General features: G+C 46.2%; 13 non-coding genes across 13 annotated transcripts; all 13 read left to right on the forward strand.

Annotated features, from left to right (window-relative positions):
• Positions 1-13: 13 nt before the first annotated feature.
• trnav-uac (transfer RNA valine (anticodon UAC)) lies at positions 14-86 on the forward strand. The gene has a single exon. It is a non-coding gene; the product is annotated as a tRNA-Val (tRNA).
• Positions 87-1,745: 1,659 nt separating this feature from the next.
• trnal-aag (transfer RNA leucine (anticodon AAG)) lies at positions 1,746-1,827 on the forward strand. Its single transcript has one exon. It is a non-coding gene; the product is annotated as a tRNA-Leu (tRNA).
• Positions 1,828-4,681: 2,854 nt separating this feature from the next.
• On the forward strand, positions 4,682-4,763 carry trnal-aag (transfer RNA leucine (anticodon AAG)). Its single transcript has one exon. It is a non-coding gene; the product is annotated as a tRNA-Leu (tRNA).
• Positions 4,764-5,885: 1,122 nt separating this feature from the next.
• trnav-uac (transfer RNA valine (anticodon UAC)) lies at positions 5,886-5,958 on the forward strand. The gene has a single exon. It is a non-coding gene; the product is annotated as a tRNA-Val (tRNA).
• A 1,669-nt stretch (positions 5,959-7,627) lies between these two features.
• trnal-aag (transfer RNA leucine (anticodon AAG)) lies at positions 7,628-7,709 on the forward strand. The gene has a single exon. It is a non-coding gene; the product is annotated as a tRNA-Leu (tRNA).
• Positions 7,710-10,563: 2,854 nt separating this feature from the next.
• trnal-aag (transfer RNA leucine (anticodon AAG)) lies at positions 10,564-10,645 on the forward strand. Its single transcript has one exon. It is a non-coding gene; the product is annotated as a tRNA-Leu (tRNA).
• A 1,122-nt stretch (positions 10,646-11,767) lies between these two features.
• Positions 11,768-11,840, forward strand: trnav-uac (transfer RNA valine (anticodon UAC)). The gene has a single exon. It is a non-coding gene; the product is annotated as a tRNA-Val (tRNA).
• A 1,659-nt stretch (positions 11,841-13,499) lies between these two features.
• trnal-aag (transfer RNA leucine (anticodon AAG)) lies at positions 13,500-13,581 on the forward strand. Its single transcript has one exon. It is a non-coding gene; the product is annotated as a tRNA-Leu (tRNA).
• Positions 13,582-14,703: 1,122 nt separating this feature from the next.
• trnav-uac (transfer RNA valine (anticodon UAC)) lies at positions 14,704-14,776 on the forward strand. The gene has a single exon. It is a non-coding gene; the product is annotated as a tRNA-Val (tRNA).
• A 1,669-nt stretch (positions 14,777-16,445) lies between these two features.
• Positions 16,446-16,527, forward strand: trnal-aag (transfer RNA leucine (anticodon AAG)). Its single transcript has one exon. It is a non-coding gene; the product is annotated as a tRNA-Leu (tRNA).
• Positions 16,528-17,649: 1,122 nt separating this feature from the next.
• On the forward strand, positions 17,650-17,722 carry trnav-uac (transfer RNA valine (anticodon UAC)). The gene has a single exon. It is a non-coding gene; the product is annotated as a tRNA-Val (tRNA).
• A 1,669-nt stretch (positions 17,723-19,391) lies between these two features.
• trnal-aag (transfer RNA leucine (anticodon AAG)) lies at positions 19,392-19,473 on the forward strand. Its single transcript has one exon. It is a non-coding gene; the product is annotated as a tRNA-Leu (tRNA).
• Positions 19,474-20,595: 1,122 nt separating this feature from the next.
• On the forward strand, positions 20,596-20,668 carry trnav-uac (transfer RNA valine (anticodon UAC)). Its single transcript has one exon. It is a non-coding gene; the product is annotated as a tRNA-Val (tRNA).
• Positions 20,669-21,389: the final 721 nt, after the last annotated feature.

A 21,389-nucleotide genomic window follows, 5' to 3' on the forward strand; every position in this document is an offset into this window, starting at 1 on the left:
GCGACCGAGGCTTGTTTCTGTAGTGTAGTGGTCATCACGTTCGCCTTACACGCGAAAGGTCCCCAGTTCGAAACTGGGCAGAAACTGCTTTGCTCTTCAACCGCAGCCTTTGACATCGACAAGAACGGAGCTTTCTTGCTTGCTTTCCCATCTGCAAACCTGCTTTCGAGTTTGCTTGAACAAATCTTCTCTCGTAGTGCAATGCAATTCCATTTAATTACTGTGCAAAGCATTGTAAAGTTTTTCTCCAACCTGTTTCCTATCATATGCCATTCTGTTTGAGAGTGTCGTTACCCCCTTCTGATCCTTCCACGAAAAGCATTACCGCATTCGCATTCCTTGCGCAGGCGGCCCGGTTCAAAGACAGGGAAGAAGCTGATGTGCTGGTGTCACAGTGCACCACGGATTCCTCAACTAGTCTGTCTGTCAAATGTATCCCAAAGTCGTCTCTGAAAGACCTCATTTGGAAGGTGTCTGTCGTTATTCAACGTGCGAGAATTGGCACCAGAGGTCCTGAATCATGTTTTGGAGCAGTTCGCACGTTAGTGGCTCATTCAATCAGCAACAGCAATGAAAAAAATTACACTCTCAGAGGAACCTCTGGACCTGTGCTTTCATAGCGTCGCTAGTATTAAGGTGCGCCCCGAGATCTAAGCCACGTTGGAACTGAAACGGAGGAATCGACAGAGAGGCGACAGAATGACATCGCATCCATTTGGTTTTCTTTACATCACTGACGAGCAGGAAAATGGAAACGGGGAGGGCGAGTGGGGAAGTGAGGCAGTTGCAGCTCTGGAGAACGTCCTTCTTTGTGATTCACTCAGCAACCAGAGACGTGACGGTGACTCAGGCGTGAGAGCTCTTCACATCGTGAACAAAAAGCAATCAAGGGCAGTTAGCACCTCTTCCGGAGTGGGGGTGGGGTGAGGTAATTACCTTCTGACTTCTGTTACTATGTTCAGAAACTGCCTTTTGGATTGAGGTGAACAGAAACTGCATTTCTAAAAAGCACCATGGAACTTGTTAAACTTTATTGAGTCGCGCTTTTTCATCGATTCACACACAGGTTTCCAACTCTTTTGGTATCGATGAGGCTCATGTCCAGGTGGGATAATCTCTGCAGCAAATTGCACGGTTAAGGTAAAAGGCAAGGAAAGTGACATCTCGAACCGGCCCCGAGGTCAGACCTTCCTCACAATGTAATCTGTCGTTCTCGGATTGTAATGCTACCTCCGGTTTTAGGGTGGAACATTCTTTGGGAACCTTATTCTGCAAAACAGACACAGTGACTGAAACTATGCTGCACGGTATGATTTGGGACACGGCCTGCTCAGCTTTGTGCATTTTCCCTGTAGTCCGGTGTGTTTCATGTTCCGTGTAAACGTGAAAGTTGTCCTGTTTCGAACAATGGGTGAAATCATTTAGCAAAGCAAGAATCGAAATTGCAGTAATGTCAAGTAGCTCATGGTAATTTGACCCAATCATAACCGATCATATATTCCCACGCACTCACAGATACATTTGTAGCTGAATCCAGTCTGAGAAGATAGACTCAGTTTACCAGTGATTTTTGTCTGGATTGATGGGCTATCGTTAACTGCTGAGAAATTGATATTGTAGACGGGCACATCCCAGCAGCTGTGCGAGTCGGAGAGGGATCATTCAACCCTTTTCACGTCAGTTTGAATCTGTTGTTATGCAGGAACACAATTGGAAGTGCAAGAAAATGAACTCGCGGGCGTGCTGGTAGTGTGGCCGAGCGGTCTAAGGCGCTGGATTAAGGCTCCAGACTCGATAGAGGCGTGGGTTCGAATCCCACCGCTGCCATTTCTGCTGAACAGCTCCAACGGAACAGCTGGTTTAAATGCTGCTTCAATCCCTGCCTCATTTCTCTTTAAAAGAGAAGAAAAATGAGTTTGCTTCCCGGGGAATTGACTGCGGTGTGGAAAAGTGCCGAATTTTCCAAAGTGTCTGTGCTGTCGTGATCGTGTTCGCTTCCCGCACGGAAAATCGCCAGCAGCTCTACTGTTGCTTTCTGTTCCAGGCAAGTTGAGCTTTTACTGGAACCGAATGGAGACTGTTATTTCATCGTTGTTGCGAAACAGAGTCCTACGGTGACTCGACTCGTCGTTATTTGGTTTTCTGGCCAATGAGAAAATCGTTCCAATGTATTTCGATGTCATATGTTATTGAATTTCTCCCACTTCAGTCATTTCCGTCCTGGAGACATCGGAAGCGAAAGGTAATCTAATCGAGACTGTGATTGGTGAAATTCACTTTTTATGGCCCATTCTTATTATGTTCTTTCTTTGTCTCTTTGCAGCATTGTCTGGGAAGTGGTGGTGCACTCAGGCTCCAGTATGTTTGAAAGAGTAGTTTGGAATTGCCCTGTTGTTAGTTGTGTGATTACTGTATGGCTCATGCCCCCGGACTGTCTCACATTTAGCATTCATGCTCGCTGTGTCTGAAAATGCATTTGGTTTTCCAGTTTTGTTTGTGTTCCGTGTTAAATGCTTTCTGTTTTGCGATTCGCTCAATACATTACGAATTAACAGGGTTTCTGAGGTAACTTCCAGCTGAGAATCTGGGAAACTTTCACGGAGTATGGTCAGTCGGAGCAAAAGTAAGGAAGTCGTCTGTTTCTGCAGTGTTTCACAATGCTACCTTTCCCGTGAGCAGTCGAACAGACTAAATGATTTTGCCACAGACTGCGACGGTAAGCTCCGCAAAAACGTAATTCTTTAAAGCAGGTGTAAGCAACACAACGTTATTGGGGTACACCGCGTGGAAACAGACACTTCGGTGTATCTCGTCCATGCTCACCACATCGCCAAAATTAAACAAGTCCCATTAAACAACGAGCTAACGGAAACAGAAAGGTGAAAGGGAGAATGGCTTCAACTTTCAGTGCTGGATGCCACTGAGCTGCAGCGGGTGCGACCGAGGCTTGTTTCTGTAGTGTAGTGGTCATCACGTTCGCCTTACATGCGAAAGGTCCCCAGTTCGAAACTGGGCAAAAACTGCTTTGCTCTTCAACCGCAGCCTTTGACATCGACAAGAACGGAGCTTTCTTGCTTGCTTTCCCATCTGCAAACCTGCTTTCGAGTTTGCTTGAACAAATCTTCTCTCGTAGTGCAATGCAATTCCATTTAATTACTGTGCAAAGCATTGTAAAGTTTTTCTCCAACCTGTTTCCTATCATATGCCATTCTGTTTGAGAGTGTCGTTACCCCCTTCTGATCCTTCCACGAAAAGCATTACCGCATTCGCATTCCTGGCGCAGGCGGCCCGGTTCAAAGACAGGGAAGAAGCTGATGTGCTGGTGTCACAGTGCACCACGGATTCCTCAACTAGTCTGTCTGTCAAATGTATCCCAAAGTCGTCTCTGAAAGACCTCATTTGGAAGGTGTCTGTCGTTATTCAACGTGCGAGAATTGGCACCAGAGGTCCTGAATCATGTTTTGGAGCAGTTCGCACGTTAGTGGCTCATTCAATCAGCAACAGCAATGAAAAAAATTACACTCTCAGAGGAACCTCTGGACCTGTGCTTTCATAGCGTCGCTAGTATTAAGGTGCGCCCCGAGATCTAAGCCACGTTGGAACTGAAACGGAGGAATCGACAGAGAGGCGACAGAATGACATCGCATCCATTTGGTTTTCTTTACATCACTGACGAGCAGGAAAATGGAAACGGGGAGGGCGAGTGGGGAAGTGAGGCAGTTGCAGCTCTGGAGAACGTCCTTCTTTGTGATTCACTCAGCAACCAGAGACGTGACGGTGACTCAGGCGTGAGAGCTCTTCACATCGTGAACAAAAAGCAATCAAGGGCAGTTAGCACCTCTTCCGGAGTGGGGGTGGGGTGAGGTAATTACCTTTTGACTTCTGTTACTATGTTCAGAAACTGCCTTTTGGATTGAGGTGAACAGAAACTGCATTTCTAAAAAGCACCATGGAACTTGTTAAACTTTATTGAGTCGCGCTTTTTCATCGATTCACACACAGGTTTCCAACTCTTTTGGTATCGATGAGGCTCATGTCCAGGTGGGATAATCTCTGCAGCAAATTGCACGGTTAAGGTAAAAGGCAAGGAAAGTGACATCTCGAACCGGCCCCGAGGTCAGACCTTCCTCACAATGTAATCTGTCGTTCTCGGATTGTAATACTACCTCCGGTTTTAGGGTGGAACATTCTTTGGGAACCTTATTCTGCAAAACAGACACAGTGACTGAAACTATGCTGCACGGTATGATTTGGGACACGGCCTGCTCAGCTTTGTGCATTTTCCCTGTAGTCCGGTGTGTTTCATGTTCCGTGTAAACGTGAAAGTTGTCCTGTTTCGAGCAATGGGTGAAATCATTTAGCAAAGCAAGAATCGAAATTGCAGTAATGTCAAGTAGCTCATGGTAATTTGACCCAATCATAACCGATCATATATTCCCACGCACTCACAGATACATTTGTAGCTGAATCCAGTCTGAGAAGATAGACTCAGTTTACCAGTGATTTTTGTCTGGATTGATGGGCTATCGTTAACTGCTGAGAAATTGATATTGTAGACGGGCACATCCCAGCAGCTGTGCGAGTCGGAGAGGGATCATTCAACCCTTTTCACGTCAGTTTGAATCTGTTGTTATGCAGGAACACAATTGGAAGTGCAAGAAAATGGACTCGCGGGCGTGCTGGTAGTGTGGCCGAGCGGTCTAAGGCGCTGGATTAAGGCTCCAGACTCGATAGAGGCGTGGGTTCGAATCCCACCGCTGCCATTTCTGCTGAACAGCTCCAACGGAACAGCTGGTTTAAATGCTGCTTCAATCCCTGCCTCATTTCTCTTTAAAACAGAAGAAAAATGAGTTTGCTTCCCGGGGAATTGACTGCGGTGTGGAAAAGTGCCGAATTTTCCAAAGTGTCTGTGCTGTCGTGATCGTGTTCGCTTCCCGCACGGAAAATCGCCAGCAGCTCTACTGTTGCTTTCTGTTCCAGGCAAGTTGAGCTTTTACTGGAACCGAATGGAGACTGTTATTTCATCGTTGTTGCGAAACAGAGTCCTACGGTGACTCGACTCGTCGTTATTTGGTTTTCTGGCCAATGAGAAAATCGTTCCAATGTATTTCGATGTCATATGTTATTGAATTTCTCCCACTTCAGTCATTTCCGTCCTGGAGACATCGGAAGGGAAAGGTAATCTAATCGAGACTGTGATTGGTGAAATTCACTTTTTATGGCCCATTCTTATTATGTTCTTTCTTTGTCTCTTTGCAGCATTGTCTGGGAAGTGGTGGTGCACTCAGGCTCCAGTATGTTTGAAAGAGTAGTTTGGAATTGCCCTGTTGTTAGTTGTGTGATTACTGTATGGCTCATGCCCCCGGACTGTCTCACATTTAGCATTCATGCTCGCTGTGTCTGAAAATGCATTTGGTTTTCCAGTTTTGTTTGTGTTCCGTGTTAAATGCTTTCTGTTTTGCGATTCGCTCAATACATTACGAATTAACAGGGTTTCTGAGGTAACTTCCAGCTGAGAATCTGGGAAACTTTCACGGAGTATGGTCAGTCGGAGCAAAAGTAAGGAAGTCGTACGTTTCTGCAGTGTTTCACAATGCTACCTTTCCCGTGAGCAGTCGAACAGACTAAATGATTTTGCCACAGACTGCGACGGTAAGCTCCGCAAAAACGTAATTCTTTAAAGCAGGTGTAAGCAACACAACGTTATTGGGGTACACCGCGTGGAAACAGACACTTCGGTGTATCTCGTCCATGCTCACCACATCGCCAAAATTAAACAAGTCCCATTAAACAACGAGCTAACGGAAACAGAAAGGTGAAAGGTAGAATGGCTTCAACTTTCAGTGCTGGATGCCACTGAGCTGCAGCGGGGGCGACCGAGGCTTGTTTCTGTAGTGTAGTGGTCATCACGTTCGCCTTACACGCGAAAGGTCCCCAGTTCGAAACTGGGCAGAAACTGCTCTGCTCTTCAACCGCAGCCTTTGACATCGACAAGAACGGAGCTTTCTTGCTTGCTTTCCCATCTGCAAACCTGCTTTCGAGTTTGCTTGAACAAATCTTCTCTCGTAGTGCAATGCAATGCAATGCAATTCCATTTAATTACTGTGCAAAGCATTGTAAAGTTTTTCTCCAACCTGTTTCCTATCATATGCCATTCTGTTTGAGAGTGTCGTTACCCCCTTCTGATCCTTCCACGAAAAGCATTACCGCATTCGCATTCCTTGCGCAGGCGGCCCGGTTCAAAGACAGGGAAGAAGCTGATGTGCTGGTGTCACAGTGCACCACGGATTCCTCAACTAGTCTGTCTGTCAAATGTATCCCAAAGTCGTCTCTGAAAGACCTCATTTGGAAGGTGTCTGTCGTTATTCAACGTGCGAGAATTGGCACCAGAGGTCCTGAATCATGTTTTGGAGCAGTTCACACGTTAGTGGCTCATTCAATCAGCAACAGCAATGAAAAAAATTACACTCTCAGAGGAACCTCTGGACCTGTGCTTTCATAGCGTCGCTAGTATTAAGGTGCGCCCCGAGATCTAAGCCACGTTGGAACTGAAACGGAGGAATCGACAGAGAGGCGACAGAATGACATCGCATCCATTTGGTTTTCTTTACATCACTGACGAGCAGGAAAATGGAAACGGGGAGGGCGAGTGGGGAAGTGAGGCAGTTGCAGCTCTGGAGAACGTCCTTCTTTGTGATTCACTCAGCAACCAGAGACGTGACGGTGACTCAGGCGTGAGAGCTCTTCACATCGTGAACAAAAAGCAATCAAGGGCAGTTAGCACCTCTTCCGGAGTGGGGGTGGGGTGAGGTAATTACCTTCTGACTTCTGTTACTATGTTCAGAAACTGCCTTTTGGATTGAGGTGAACAGAAACTGCATTTCTAAAAAGCACCATGGAACTTGTTAAACTTTATTGAGTCGCGCTTTTTCATCGATTCACACACAGGTTTCCAACTCTTTTGGTATCGATGAGGCTCATGTCCAGGTGTGATAATCTCTGCAGCAAATTGCACGGTTAAGGTAAAAGGCAAGGAAAGTGACATCTCGAACCGGCCCCGAGGTCAGACCTTCCTCACAATGTAATCTGTCGTTCTCGGATTGTAATGCTACCTCCGGTTTTAGGGTGGAACATTCTTTGGGAACCTTATTCTGCAAAACAGACACAGTGACTGAAACTATGCTGCACGGTATGATTTGGGACACGGCCTGCTCAGCTTTGTGCATTTTCCCTGTAGTCCGGTGTGTTTCATGTTCCGTGTAAACGTGAAAGTTGTCCTGTTTCGAGCAATGGGTGAAATCATTTAGCAAAGCAAGAATCGAAATTGCAGTAATGTCAAGTAGCTCATGGTAATTTGACCCAATCATAACCGATCATATATTCCCACGCACTCACAGATACATTTGTAGCTGAATCCAGTCTGAGAAGATAGACTCAGTTTACCAGTGATTTTTGTCTGGATTGATGGGCTATCGTTAACTGCTGAGAAATTGATATTGTAGACGGGCACATCCCAGCAGCTGTGCGAGTCGGAGAGGGATCATTCAACCCTTTTCACGTCAGTTTGAATCTGTTGTTATGCAGGAACACAATTGGAAGTGCAAGAAAATGAACTCGCGGGCGTGCTGGTAGTGTGGCCGAGCGGTCTAAGGCGCTGGATTAAGGCTCCAGACTCGATAGAGGCGTGGGTTCGAATCCCACCGCTGCCATTTCTGCTGAACAGCTCCAACGGAACAGCTGGTTTAAATGCTGCTTCAATCCCTGCCTCATTTCTGTTTAAAAGAGAAGAAAAATGAGTTTGCTTCCCGGGGAATTGACTGCGGTGTGGAAAAGTGCCGAATTTTCCAAAGTGTCTGTGCTGTCGTGATCGTGTTCGCTTCCCGCACGGAAAATCGCCAGCAGCTCTACTGTTGCTTTCTGTTCCAGGCAAGTTGAGCTTTTACTGGAACCGAATGGAGACTGTTATTTCATCGTTGTTGCGAAACAGAGTCCTACGGTGACTCGACTCGTCGTTATTTGGTTTTCTGGCCAATGAGAAAATCGTTCCAATGTATTTCGATGTCATATGTTATTGAATTTCTCCCACTTCAGTCATTTCCGTCCTGGAGACATCGGAAGGGAAAGGTAATCTAATCGAGACTGTGATTGGTGAAATTCACTTTTTATGGCCCATTCTTATTATGTTCTTTCTTTGTCTCTTTGCAGCATTGTCTGGGAAGTGGTGGTGCACTCAGGCTCCAGTATGTTTGAAAGAGTAGTTTGGAATTGCCCTGTTGTTAGTTGTGTGATTACTGTATGGCTCATGCCCCCGGACTGTCTCACATTTAGCATTCATGCTCGCTGTGTCTGAAAATGCATTTGGTTTTCCAGTTTTGTTTGTGTTCCGTGTTAAATGCTTTCTGTTTTGCGATTCGCTCAATACATTACGAATTAACAGGGTTTCTGAGGTAACTTCCAGCTGAGAATCTGGGAAACTTTCACGGAGTATGGTCAGTCGGAGCAAAAGTAAGGAAGTCGTCTGTTTCTGCAGTGTTTCACAATGCTACCTTTCCCGTGAGCAGTCGAACAGACTAAATGATTTTGCCACAGACTGCGACGGTAAGCTCCGCAAAAACGTAATTCTTTAAAGCAGGTGTAAGCAACACAACGTTATTGGGGTACACCGCGTGGAAACAGACACTTCGGTGTATCTCGTCCATGCTCACCACATCGCCAAAATTAAACAAGTCCCATTAAACAACGAGCTAACGGAAACAGAAAGGTGAAAGGGAGAATGGCTTCAACTTTCAGTGCTGGATGCCACTGAGCTGCAGCGGGTGCGACCGAGGCTTGTTTCTGTAGTGTAGTGGTCATCACGTTCGCCTTACATGCGAAAGGTCCCCAGTTCGAAACTGGGCAAAAACTGCTTTGCTCTTCAACCGCAGCCTTTGACATCGACAAGAACGGAGCTTTCTTGCTTGCTTTCCCATCTGCAAACCTGCTTTCGAGTTTGCTTGAACAAATCTTCTCTCGTAGTGCAATGCAATTCCATTTAATTACTGTGCAAAGCATTGTAAAGTTTTTCTCCAACCTGTTTCCTATCATATGCCATTCTGTTTGAGAGTGTCGTTACCCCCTTCTGATCCTTCCACGAAAAGCATTACCGCATTCGCATTCCTGGCGCAGGCGGCCCGGTTCAAAGACAGGGAAGAAGCTGATGTGCTGGTGTCACAGTGCACCACGGATTCCTCAACTAGTCTGTCTGTCAAATGTATCCCAAAGTCGTCTCTGAAAGACCTCATTTGGAAGGTGTCTGTCGTTATTCAACGTGCGAGAATTGGCACCAGAGGTCCTGAATCATGTTTTGGAGCAGTTCGCACGTTAGTGGCTCATTCAATCAGCAACAGCAATGAAAAAAATTACACTCTCAGAGGAACCTCTGGACCTGTGCTTTCATAGCGTCGCTAGTATTAAGGTGCGCCCCGAGATCTAAGCCACGTTGGAACTGAAACGGAGGAATCGACAGAGAGGCGACAGAATGACATCGCATCCATTTGGTTTTCTTTACATCACTGACGAGCAGGAAAATGGAAACGGGGAGGGCGAGTGGGGAAGTGAGGCAGTTGCAGCTCTGGAGAACGTCCTTCTTTGTGATTCACTCAGCAACCAGAGACGTGACGGTGACTCAGGCGTGAGAGCTCTTCACATCGTGAACAAAAAGCAATCAAGGGCAGTTAGCACCTCTTCCGGAGTGGGGGTGGGGTGAGGTAATTACCTTTTGACTTCTGTTACTATGTTCAGAAACTGCCTTTTGGATTGAGGTGAACAGAAACTGCATTTCTAAAAAGCACCATGGAACTTGTTAAACTTTATTGAGTCGCGCTTTTTCATCGATTCACACACAGGTTTCCAACTCTTTTGGTATCGATGAGGCTCATGTCCAGGTGTGATAATCTCTGCAGCAAATTGCACGGTTAAGGTAAAAGGCAAGGAAAGTGACATCTCGAACCGGCCCCGAGGTCAGACCTTCCTCACAATGTAATCTGTCGTTCTCGGATTGTAATACTACCTCCGGTTTTAGGGTGGAACATTCTTTGGGAACCTTATTCTGCAAAACAGACACAGTGACTGAAACTATGCTGCACGGTATGATTTGGGACACGGCCTGCTCAGCTTTGTGCATTTTCCCTGTAGTCCGGTGTGTTTCATGTTCCGTGTAAACGTGAAAGTTGTCCTGTTTCGAGCAATGGGTGAAATCATTTAGCAAAGCAAGAATCGAAATTGCAGTAATGTCAAGTAGCTCATGGTAATTTGACCCAATCATAACCGATCATATATTCCCACGCACTCACAGATACATTTGTAGCTGAATCCAGTCTGAGAAGATAGACTCAGTTTACCAGTGATTTTTGTCTGGATTGATGGGCTATCGTTAACTGCTGAGAAATTGATATTGTAGACGGGCACATCCCAGCAGCTGTGCGAGTCGGAGAGGGATCATTCAACCCTTTTCACGTCAGTTTGAATCTGTTGTTATGCAGGAACACAATTGGAAGTGCAAGAAAATGGACTCGCGGGCGTGCTGGTAGTGTGGCCGAGCGGTCTAAGGCGCTGGATTAAGGCTCCAGACTCGATAGAGGCGTGGGTTCGAATCCCACCGCTGCCATTTCTGCTGAACAGCTCCAACGGAACAGCTGGTTTAAATGCTGCTTCAATCCCTGCCTCATTTCTGTTTAAAACAGAAGAAAAATGAGTTTGCTTCCCGGGGAATTGACTGCGGTGTGGAAAAGTGCCGAATTTTCCAAAGTGTCTGTGCTGTCGTGATCGTGTTCGCTTCCCGCACGGAAAATCGCCAGCAGCTCTACTGTTGCTTTCTGTTCCAGGCAAGTTGAGCTTTTACTGGAACCGAATGGAGACTGTTATTTCATCGTTGTTGCGAAACAGAGTCCTACGGTGACTCGACTCGTCGTTATTTGGTTTTCTGGCCAATGAGAAAATCGTTCCAATGTATTTCGATGTCATATGTTATTGAATTTCTCCCACTTCAGTCATTTCCGTCCTGGAGACATCGGAAGGGAAAGGTAATCTAATCGAGACTGTGATTGGTGAAATTCACTTTTTATGGCCCATTCTTATTATGTTCTTTCTTTGTCTCTTTGCAGCATTGTCTGGGAAGTGGTGGTGCACTCAGGCTCCAGTATGTTTGAAAGAGTAGTTTGGAATTGCCCTGTTGTTAGTTGTGTGATTACTGTATGGCTCATGCCCCCGGACTGTCTCACATTTAGCATTCATGCTCGCTGTGTCTGAAAATGCATTTGGTTTTCCAGTTTTGTTTGTGTTCCGTGTTAAATGCTTTCTGTTTTGCGATTCGCTCAATACATTACGAATTGACAGGGTTTCTGAGGTAACTTCCAGCTGAGAATCTGGGAAACTTTCACGGAGTATGGTCAGTCGGAGCAAAAGTAAGGAAGTCGTACGTTTCTGCAGTGTTTCACAATGCTACCTTTCCCGTGAGCAGTCGAACAGACTAAATGATTTTGCCACAGACTGCGACGGTAAGCTCCGCAAAAACGTAATTCTTTAAAGCAGGTGTAAGCAACACAACGTTATTGGGGTACACCGCGTGGAAACAGACACTTCGGTGTATCTCGTCCATGCTCACCACATCGCCAAAATTAAACAAGTCCCATTAAACAACGAGCTAACGGAAACAGAAAGGTGAAAGGGAGAATGGCTTCAACTTTCAGTGCTGGATGCCACTGAGCTGCAGCGGGGGCGACCGAGGCTTGTTTCTGTAGTGTAGTGGTCATCACGTTTGCCTTACACGCGAAAGGTCCCCAGTTCGAAACTGGGCAGAAACTGCTCTGCTCTTCAACCGCAGCCTTTGACATCGACAAGAACGGAGCTTTCTTGCTTGCTTTCCCATCTGCAAACCTGCTTTCGAGTTTGCTTGAACAAATCTTCTCTCGTAGTGCAATGCAATTCCATTTAATTACTGTGCAAAGCATTGTAAAGTTTTTCTCCAACCTGTTTCCTATCATATGCCATTCTGTTTGAGAGTGTCGTTACCCCCTTCTGATCCTTCCACGAAAAGCATTACCGCATTCGCATTCCTTGCGCAGGCGGCCCGGTTCAAAGACAGGGAAGAAGCTGATGTGCTGGTGTCACAGTGCACCACGGATTCCTCAACTAGTCTGTCTGTCAAATGTATCCCAAAGTCGTCTCTGAAAGACCTCATTTGGAAGGTGTCTGTCGTTATTCAACGTGCGAGAATTGGCACCAGAGGTCCTGAATCATGTTTTGGAGCAGTTCGCACGTTAGTGGCTCATTCAATCAGCAACAGCAATGAAAAAAATTACACTCTCAGAGGAACCTCTGGACCTGTGCTTTCATAGCGTCGCTAGTATTAAGGTGCGCCCCGAGATCTAAGCCACGTTGGAACTGAAACGGAGGAATCGACAGAGAGGCGACAGAATGACATCGCATCCATTTGGTTTTCTTTACATCACTGACGAGCAGGAAAATGGAAACGGGGAGGGCGAGTGGGGAAGTGAGGCAGTTGCAGCTCTGGAGAACGTCCTTCTTTGTGATTCACTCAGCAACCAGAGACGTGACGGTGACTCAGGCGTGAGAGCTCTTCACATCGTGAACAAAAAGCAATCAAGGGCAGTTAGCACCTCTTCCGGAGTGGGGGTGGGGTGAGGTAATTACCTTCTGACTTCTGTTACTATGTTCAGAAACTGCCTTTTGGATTGAGGTGAACAGAAACTGCATTTCTAAAAAGCACCATGGAACTTGTTAAACTTTATTGAGTCGCGCTTTTTCATCGATTCACACACAGGTTTCCAACTCTTTTGGTATCGATGAGGCTCATGTCCAGGTGTGATAATCTCTGCAGCAAATTGCACGGTTAAGGTAAAAGGCAAGGAAAGTGACATCTCGAACCGGCCCCGAGGTCAGACCTTCCTCACAATGTAATCTGTCGTTCTCGGATTGTAATGCTACCTCCGGTTTTAGGGTGGAACATTCTTTGGGAACCTTATTCTGCAAAACAGACACAGTGACTGAAACTATGCTGCACGGTATGATTTGGGACACGGCCTGCTCAGCTTTGTGCATTTTCCCTGTAGTCCGGTGTGTTTCATGTTCCGTGTAAACGTGAAAGTTGTCCTGTTTCGAGCAATGGGTGAAATCATTTAGCAAAGCAAGAATCGAAATTGCAGTAATGTCAAGTAGCTCATGGTAATTTGACCCAATCATAACCGATCATATATTCCCACGCACTCACAGATACATTTGTAGCTGAATCCAGTCTGAGAAGATAGACTCAGTTTACCAGTGATTTTTGTCTGGATTGATGGGCTATCGTTAACTGCTGAGAAATTGATATTGTAGACGGGCACATCCCAGCAGCTGTGCGAGTCGGAGAGGGATCATTCAACCCTTTTCACGTCAGTTTGAATCTGTTGTTATGCAGGAACACAATTGGAAGTGCAAGAAAATGGACTCGCGGGCGTGCTGGTAGTGTGGCCGAGCGGTCTAAGGCGCTGGATTAAGGCTCCAGACTCGATAGAGGCGTGGGTTCGAATCCCACCGCTGCCATTTCTGCTGAACAGCTCCAACGGAACAGCTGGTTTAAATGCTGCTTCAATCCCTGCCTCATTTCTGTTTAAAACAGAAGAAAAATGAGTTTGCTTCCCGGGGAATTGACTGCGGTGTGGAAAAGTGCCGAATTTTCCAAAGTGTCTGTGCTGTCGTGATCGTGTTCGCTTCCCGCACGGAAAATCGCCAGCAGCTCTACTGTTGCTTTCTGTTCCAGGCAAGTTGAGCTTTTACTGGAACCGAATGGAGACTGTTATTTCATCGTTGTTGCGAAACAGAGTCCTACGGTGACTCGACTCGTCGTTATTTGGTTTTCTGGCCAATGAGAAAATCGTTCCAATGTATTTCGATGTCATATGTTATTGAATTTCTCCCACTTCAGTCATTTCCGTCCTGGAGACATCGGAAGGGAAAGGTAATCTAATCGAGACTGTGATTGGTGAAATTCACTTTTTATGGCCCATTCTTATTATGTTCTTTCTTTGTCTCTTTGCAGCATTGTCTGGGAAGTGGTGGTGCACTCAGGCTCCAGTATGTTTGAAAGAGTAGTTTGGAATTGCCCTGTTGTTAGTTGTGTGATTACTGTATGGCTCATGCCCCCGGACTGTCTCACATTTAGCATTCATGCTCGCTGTGTCTGAAAATGCATTTGGTTTTCCAGTTTTGTTTGTGTTCCGTGTTAAATGCTTTCTGTTTTGCGATTCGCTCAATACATTACGAATTGACAGGGTTTCTGAGGTAACTTCCAGCTGAGAATCTGGGAAACTTTCACGGAGTATGGTCAGTCGGAGCAAAAGTAAGGAAGTCGTACGTTTCTGCAGTGTTTCACAATGCTACCTTTCCCGTGAGCAGTCGAACAGACTAAATGATTTTGCCACAGACTGCGACGGTAAGCTCCGCAAAAACGTAATTCTTTAAAGCAGGTGTAAGCAACACAACGTTATTGGGGTACACCGCGTGGAAACAGACACTTCGGTGTATCTCGTCCATGCTCACCACATCGCCAAAATTAAACAAGTCCCATTAAACAACGAGCTAACGGAAACAGAAAGGTGAAAGGGAGAATGGCTTCAACTTTCAGTGCTGGATGCCACTGAGCTGCAGCGGGGGCGACCGAGGCTTGTTTCTGTAGTGTAGTGGTCATCACGTTCGCCTTACACGCGAAAGGTCCCCAGTTCGAAACTGGGCAGAAACTGCTTTGCTCTTCAACCGCAGCCTTTGACATCGACAAGAACGGAGCTTTCTTGCTTGCTTTCCCATCTGCAAACCTGCTTTCGAGTTTGCTTGAACAAATCTTCTCTCGTAGTGCAATGCAATGCAATGCAATTCCATTTAATTACTGTACAAAGCATTGTAAAGTTTTTCTCCAACCTGTTTCCTATCATATGCCATTCTGTTTGAGAGTGTCGTTACCCCCTTCTGATCCTTCCACGAAAAGCATTACCGCATTCGCATTCCTTGCGCAGGCGGCCCGGTTCAAAGACAGGGAAGAAGCTGATGTGCTGGTGTCACAGTGCACCACGGATTCCTCAACTAGTCTGTCTGTCAAATGTATCCCAAAGTCGTCTCTGAAAGACCTCATTTGGAAGGTGTCTGTCGTTATTCAACGTGCGAGAATTGGCACCAGAGGTCCTGAATCATGTTTTGGAGCAGTTCGCACGTTAGTGGCTCATTCAATCAGCAACAGCAATGAAAAAAATTACACTCTCAGAGGAACCTCTGGACCTGTGCTTTCATAGCGTCGCTAGTATTAAGGTGCGCCCCGAGATCTAAGCCACGTTGGAACTGAAACGGAGGAATCGACAGAGAGGCGACAGAATGACATCGCATCCATTTGGTTTTCTTTACATCACTGACGAGCAGGAAAATGGAAACGGGGAGGGCGAGTGGGGAAGTGAGGCAGTTGCAGCTCTGGAGAACGTCCTTCTTTGTGATTCACTCAGCAACCAGAGACGTGACGGTGACTCAGGCGTGAGAGCTCTTCACATCGTGAACAAAAAGCAATCAAGGGCAGTTAGCACCTCTTCCGGAGTGGGGGTGGGGTGAGGTAATTACCTTCTGACTTCTGTTACTATGTTCAGAAACTGCCTTTTGGATTGAGGTGAACAGAAACTGCATTTCTAAAAAGCACCATGGAACTTGTTAAACTTTATTGAGTCGCGCTTTTTCATCGATTCACACACAGGTTTCCAACTCTTTTGGTATCGATGAGGCTCATGTCCAGGTGTGATAATCTCTGCAGCAAATTGCACGGTTAAGGTAAAAGGCAAGGAAAGTGACATCTCGAACCGGCCCCGAGGTCAGACCTTCCTCACAATGTAATCTGTCGTTCTCGGATTGTAATGCTACCTCCGGTTTTAGGGTGGAACATTCTTTGGGAACCTTATTCTGCAAAACAGACACAGTGACTGAAACTATGCTGCACGGTATGATTTGGGACACGGCCTGCTCAGCTTTGTGCATTTTCCCTGTAGTCCGGTGTGTTTCATGTTCCGTGTAAACGTGAAAGTTGTCCTGTTTCGAGCAATGGGTGAAATCATTTAGCAAAGCAAGAATCGAAATTGCAGTAATGTCAAGTAGCTCATGGTAATTTGACCCAATCATAACCGATCATATATTCCCACGCACTCACAGATACATTTGTAGCTGAATCCAGTCTGAGAAGATAGACTCAGTTTACCAGTGATTTTTGTCTGGATTGATGGGCTATCGTTAACTGCTGAGAAATTGATATTGTAGACGGGCACATCCCAGCAGCTGTGCGAGTCGGAGAGGGATCATTCAACCCTTTTCACGTCAGTTTGAATCTGTTGTTATGCAGGAACACAATTGGAAGTGCAAGAAAATGAACTCGCGGGCGTGCTGGTAGTGTGGCCGAGCGGTCTAAGGCGCTGGATTAAGGCTCCAGACTCGATAGAGGCGTGGGTTCGAATCCCACCGCTGCCATTTCTGCTGAACAGCTCCAACGGAACAGCTGGTTTAAATGCTGCTTCAATCCCTGCCTCATTTCTGTTTAAAAGAGAAGAAAAATGAGTTTGCTTCCCGGGGAATTGACTGCGGTGTGGAAAAGTGCCGAATTTTCCAAAGTGTCTGTGCTGTCGTGATCGTGTTCGCTTCCCGCACGGAAAATCGCCAGCAGCTCTACTGTTGCTTTCTGTTCCAGGCAAGTTGAGCTTTTACTGGAACCGAATGGAGACTGTTATTTCATCGTTGTTGCGAAACAGAGTCCTACGGTGACTCGACTCGTCGTTATTTGGTTTTCTGGCCAATGAGAAAATCGTTCCAATGTATTTCGATGTCATATGTTATTGAATTTCTCCCACTTCAGTCATTTCCGTCCTGGAGACATCGGAAGGGAAAGGTAATCTAATCGAGACTGTGATTGGTGAAATTCACTTTTTATGGCCCATTCTTATTATGTTCTTTCTTTGTCTCTTTGCAGCATTGTCTGGGAAGTGGTGGTGCACTCAGGCTCCAGTATGTTTGAAAGAGTAGTTTGGAATTGCCCTGTTGTTAGTTGTGTGATTACTGTATGGCTCATGCCCCCGGACTGTCTCACATTTAGCATTCATGCTCGCTGTGTCTGAAAATGCATTTGGTTTTCCAGTTTTGTTTGTGTTCCGTGTTAAATGCTTTCTGTTTTGCGATTCGCTCAATACATTACGAATTAACAGGGTTTCTGAGGTAACTTCCAGCTGAGAATCTGGGAAACTTTCACGGAGTATGGTCAGTCGGAGCAAAAGTAAGGAAGTCGTACGTTTCTGCAGTGTTTCACAATGCTACCTTTCCCGTGAGCAGTCGAACAGACTAAATGATTTTGCCACAGACTGCGACGGTAAGCTCCGCAAAAACGTAATTCTTTAAAGCAGGTGTAAGCAACACAACGTTATTGGGGTACACCGCGTGGAAACAGACACTTCGGTGTATCTCGTCCATGCTCACCACATCGCCAAAATTAAACAAGTCCCATTAAACAACGAGCTAACGGAAACAGAAAGGTGAAAGGTAGAATGGCTTCAACTTTCAGTGCGGGATGCCACTGAGCTGCAGCGGGGGCGACCGAGGCTTGTTTCTGTAGTGTAGTGGTCATCACGTTCGCCTTACACGCGAAAGGTCCCCAGTTCGAAACTGGGCAGAAACTGCTCTGCTCTTCAACCGCAGCCTTTGACATCGACAAGAACGGAGCTTTCTTGCTTGCTTTCCCATCTGCAAACCTGCTTTCGAGTTTGCTTGAACAAATCTTCTCTCGTAGTGCAATGCAATGCAATGCAATTCCATTTAATTACTGTGCAAAGCATTGTAAAGTTTTTCTCCAACCTGTTTCCTATCATATGCCATTCTGTTTGAGAGTGTCGTTACCCCCTTCTGATCCTTCCACGAAAAGCATTACCGCATTCGCATTCCTTGCGCAGGCGGCCCGGTTCAAAGACAGGGAAGAAGCTGATGTGCTGGTGTCACAGTGCACCACGGATTCCTCAACTAGTCTGTCTGTCAAATGTATCCCAAAGTCGTCTCTGAAAGACCTCATTTGGAAGGTGTCTGTCGTTATTCAACGTGCGAGAATTGGCACCAGAGGTCCTGAATCATGTTTTGGAGCAGTTCGCACGTTAGTGGCTCATTCAATCAGCAACAGCAATGAAAAAAATTACACTCTCAGAGGAACCTCTGGACCTGTGCTTTCATAGCGTCGCTAGTATTAAGGTGCGCCCCGAGATCTAAGCCACGTTGGAACTGAAACGGAGGAATCGACAGAGAGGCGACAGAATGACATCGCATCCATTTGGTTTTCTTTACATCACTGACGAGCAGGAAAATGGAAACGGGGAGGGCGAGTGGGGAAGTGAGGCAGTTGCAGCTCTGGAGAACGTCCTTCTTTGTGATTCACTCAGCAACCAGAGACGTGACGGTGACTCAGGCGTGAGAGCTCTTCACATCGTGAACAAAAAGCAATCAAGGGCAGTTAGCACCTCTTCCGGAGTGGGGGTGGGGTGAGGTAATTACCTTCTGACTTCTGTTACTATGTTCAGAAACTGCCTTTTGGATTGAGGTGAACAGAAACTGCATTTCTAAAAAGCACCATGGAACTTGTTAAACTTTATTGAGTCGCGCTTTTTCATCGATTCACACACAGGTTTCCAACTCTTTTGGTATCGATGAGGCTCATGTCCAGGTGTGATAATCTCTGCAGCAAATTGCACGGTTAAGGTAAAAGGCAAGGAAAGTGACATCTCGAACCGGCCCCGAGGTCAGACCTTCCTCACAATGTAATCTGTCGTTCTCGGATTGTAATGCTACCTCCGGTTTTAGGATGGAACATTCTTTGGGAACCTTATTCTGCAAAACAGACACAACGACTGAAACTATGCTGCACGGTATGATTTGGGACACGGCCTGCTCAGCTTTGTGCATTTTCCCTGTAGTCCGGTGTGTTTCATGTTCCGTGTAAACGTGAAAGTTGTCCTGTTTCGAGCAATGGGTGAAATCATTTAGCAAAGCAAGAATCGAAATTGCAGTAATGTCAAGTAGCTCATGGTAATTTGACCCAATCATAACCGATCATATATTCCCACGCACTCACAGATACATTTGTAGCTGAATCCAGTCTGAGAAGATAGACTCAGTTTACCAGTGATTTTTGTCTGGATTGATGGGCTATCGTTAACTGCTGAGAAATTGATATTGTAGACGGGCACATCCCAGCAGCTGTGCGAGTCGGAGAGGGATCATTCAACCCTTTTCACGTCAGTTTGAATCTGTTGTTATGCAGGAACACAATTGGAAGTGCAAGAAAATGGACTCGCGGGCGTGCTGGTAGTGTGGCCGAGCGGTCTAAGGCGCTGGATTAAGGCTCCAGACTCGATAGAGGCGTGGGTTCGAATCCCACCGCTGCCATTTCTGCTGAACAGCTCCAACGGAACAGCTGGTTTAAATGCTGCTTCAATCCCTGCCTCATTTCTGTTTAAAAGAGAAGAAAAATGAGTTTGCTTCCCGGGGAATTGACTGCGGTGTGGAAAAGTGCCGAATTTTCCAAAGTGTCTGTGCTGTCGTGATCGTGTTCGCTTCCCGCACGGAAAATCGCCAGCAGCTCTACTGTTGCTTTCTGTTCCAGGCAAGTTGAGCTTTTACTGGAACCGAATGGAGACTGTTATTTCATCGTTGTTGCGAAACAGCGTCCTACGGTGACTCGACTCGTCGTTATTTGGTTTTCTGGCCAATGAGAAAATCGTTCCAATGTATTTCGATGTCATATGTTATTGAATTTCTCCCACTTCAGTCATTTCCGTCCTGGAGACATCGGAAGGGAAAGGTAATCTAATCGAGACTGTGATTGGTGAAATTCACTTTTTATGGCCCATTCTTATTATGTTCTTTCTTTGTCTCTTTGCAGCATTGTCTGGGAAGTGGTGGTGCACTCAGGCTCCAGTATGTTTGAAAGAGTAGTTTGGAATTGCCCTGTTGTTAGTTGTGTGATTACTGTATGGCTCATGCCCCCGGACTGTCTCACATTTAGCATTCATGCTCGCTGTGTCTGAAAATGCATTTGGTTTTCCAGTTTTGTTTGTGTTCCGTGTTAAATGCTTTCTGTTTTGCGATTCGCTCAATACATTACGAATTGACAGGGTTTCTGAGGTAACTTCCAGCTGAGAATCTGGGAAACTTTCACGGAGTATGGTCAGTCGGAGCAAAAGTAAGGAAGTCGTACGTTTCTGCAGTGTTTCACAATGCTACCTTTCCCGTGAGCAGTCGAACAGACTAAATGATTTTGCCACAGACTGCGACGGTAAGCTCCGCAAAAACGTAATTCTTTAAAGCAGGTGTAAGCAACACAACGTTATTGGGGTACACCGCGTGGAAACAGACACTTCGGTGTATCTCGTCCATGCTCACCACATCGCCAAAATTAAACAAGTCCCATTAAACAACGAGCTAACGGAAACAGAAAGGTGAAAGGGAGAATGGCTTCAACTTTCAGTGCTGGATGCCACTGAGCTGCAGCGGGGGCGACCGAGGCTTGTTTCTGTAGTGTAGTGGTCATCACGTTTGCCTTACACGCGAAAGGTCCCCAGTTCGAAACTGGGCAGAAACTGCTCTGCTCTTCAACCGCAGCCTTTGACATCGACAAGAACGGAGCTTTCTTGCTTGCTTTCCCATCTGCAAACCTGCTTTCGAGTTTGCTTGAACAAATCTTCTCTCGTAGTGCAATGCAATTCCATTTAATTACTGTGCAAAGCATTGTAAAGTTTTTCTCCAACCTGTTTCCTATCATATGCCATTCTGTTTGAGAGTGTCGTTACCCCCTTCTGATCCTTCCACGAAAAGCATTACCGCATTCGCATTCCTTGCGCAGGCGGCCCGGTTCAAAGACAGGGAAGAAGCTGATGTGCTGGTGTCACAGTGCACCACGGATTCCTCAACTAGTCTGTCTGTCAAATGTATCCCAAAGTCGTCTCTGAAAGACCTCATTTGGAAGGTGTCTGTCGTTATTCAACGTGCGAGAATTGGCACCAGAGGTCCTGAATCATGTTTTGGAGCAGTTCGCACGTTAGTGGCTCATTCAATCAGCAACAGCAATGAAAAAAATTACACTCTCAGAGGAACCTCTGGACCTGTGCTTTCATAGCGTCGCTAGTATTAAGGTGCGCCCCGAGATCTAAGCCACGTTGGAACTGAAACGGAGGAATCGACAGAGAGGCGACAGAATGACATCGCATCCATTTGGTTTTCTTTACATCACTGACGAGCAGGAAAATGGAAACGGGGAGGGCGAGTGGGGAAGTGAGGCAGTTGCAGCTCTGGAGAACGTCCTT

The sequence above is a fragment of the Chiloscyllium punctatum genome, chromosome 18 (assembly GCF_047496795.1).
Source record: "Chiloscyllium punctatum isolate Juve2018m chromosome 18, sChiPun1.3, whole genome shotgun sequence".
Taxonomy (NCBI): domain Eukaryota; kingdom Metazoa; phylum Chordata; class Chondrichthyes; order Orectolobiformes; family Hemiscylliidae; genus Chiloscyllium; species Chiloscyllium punctatum.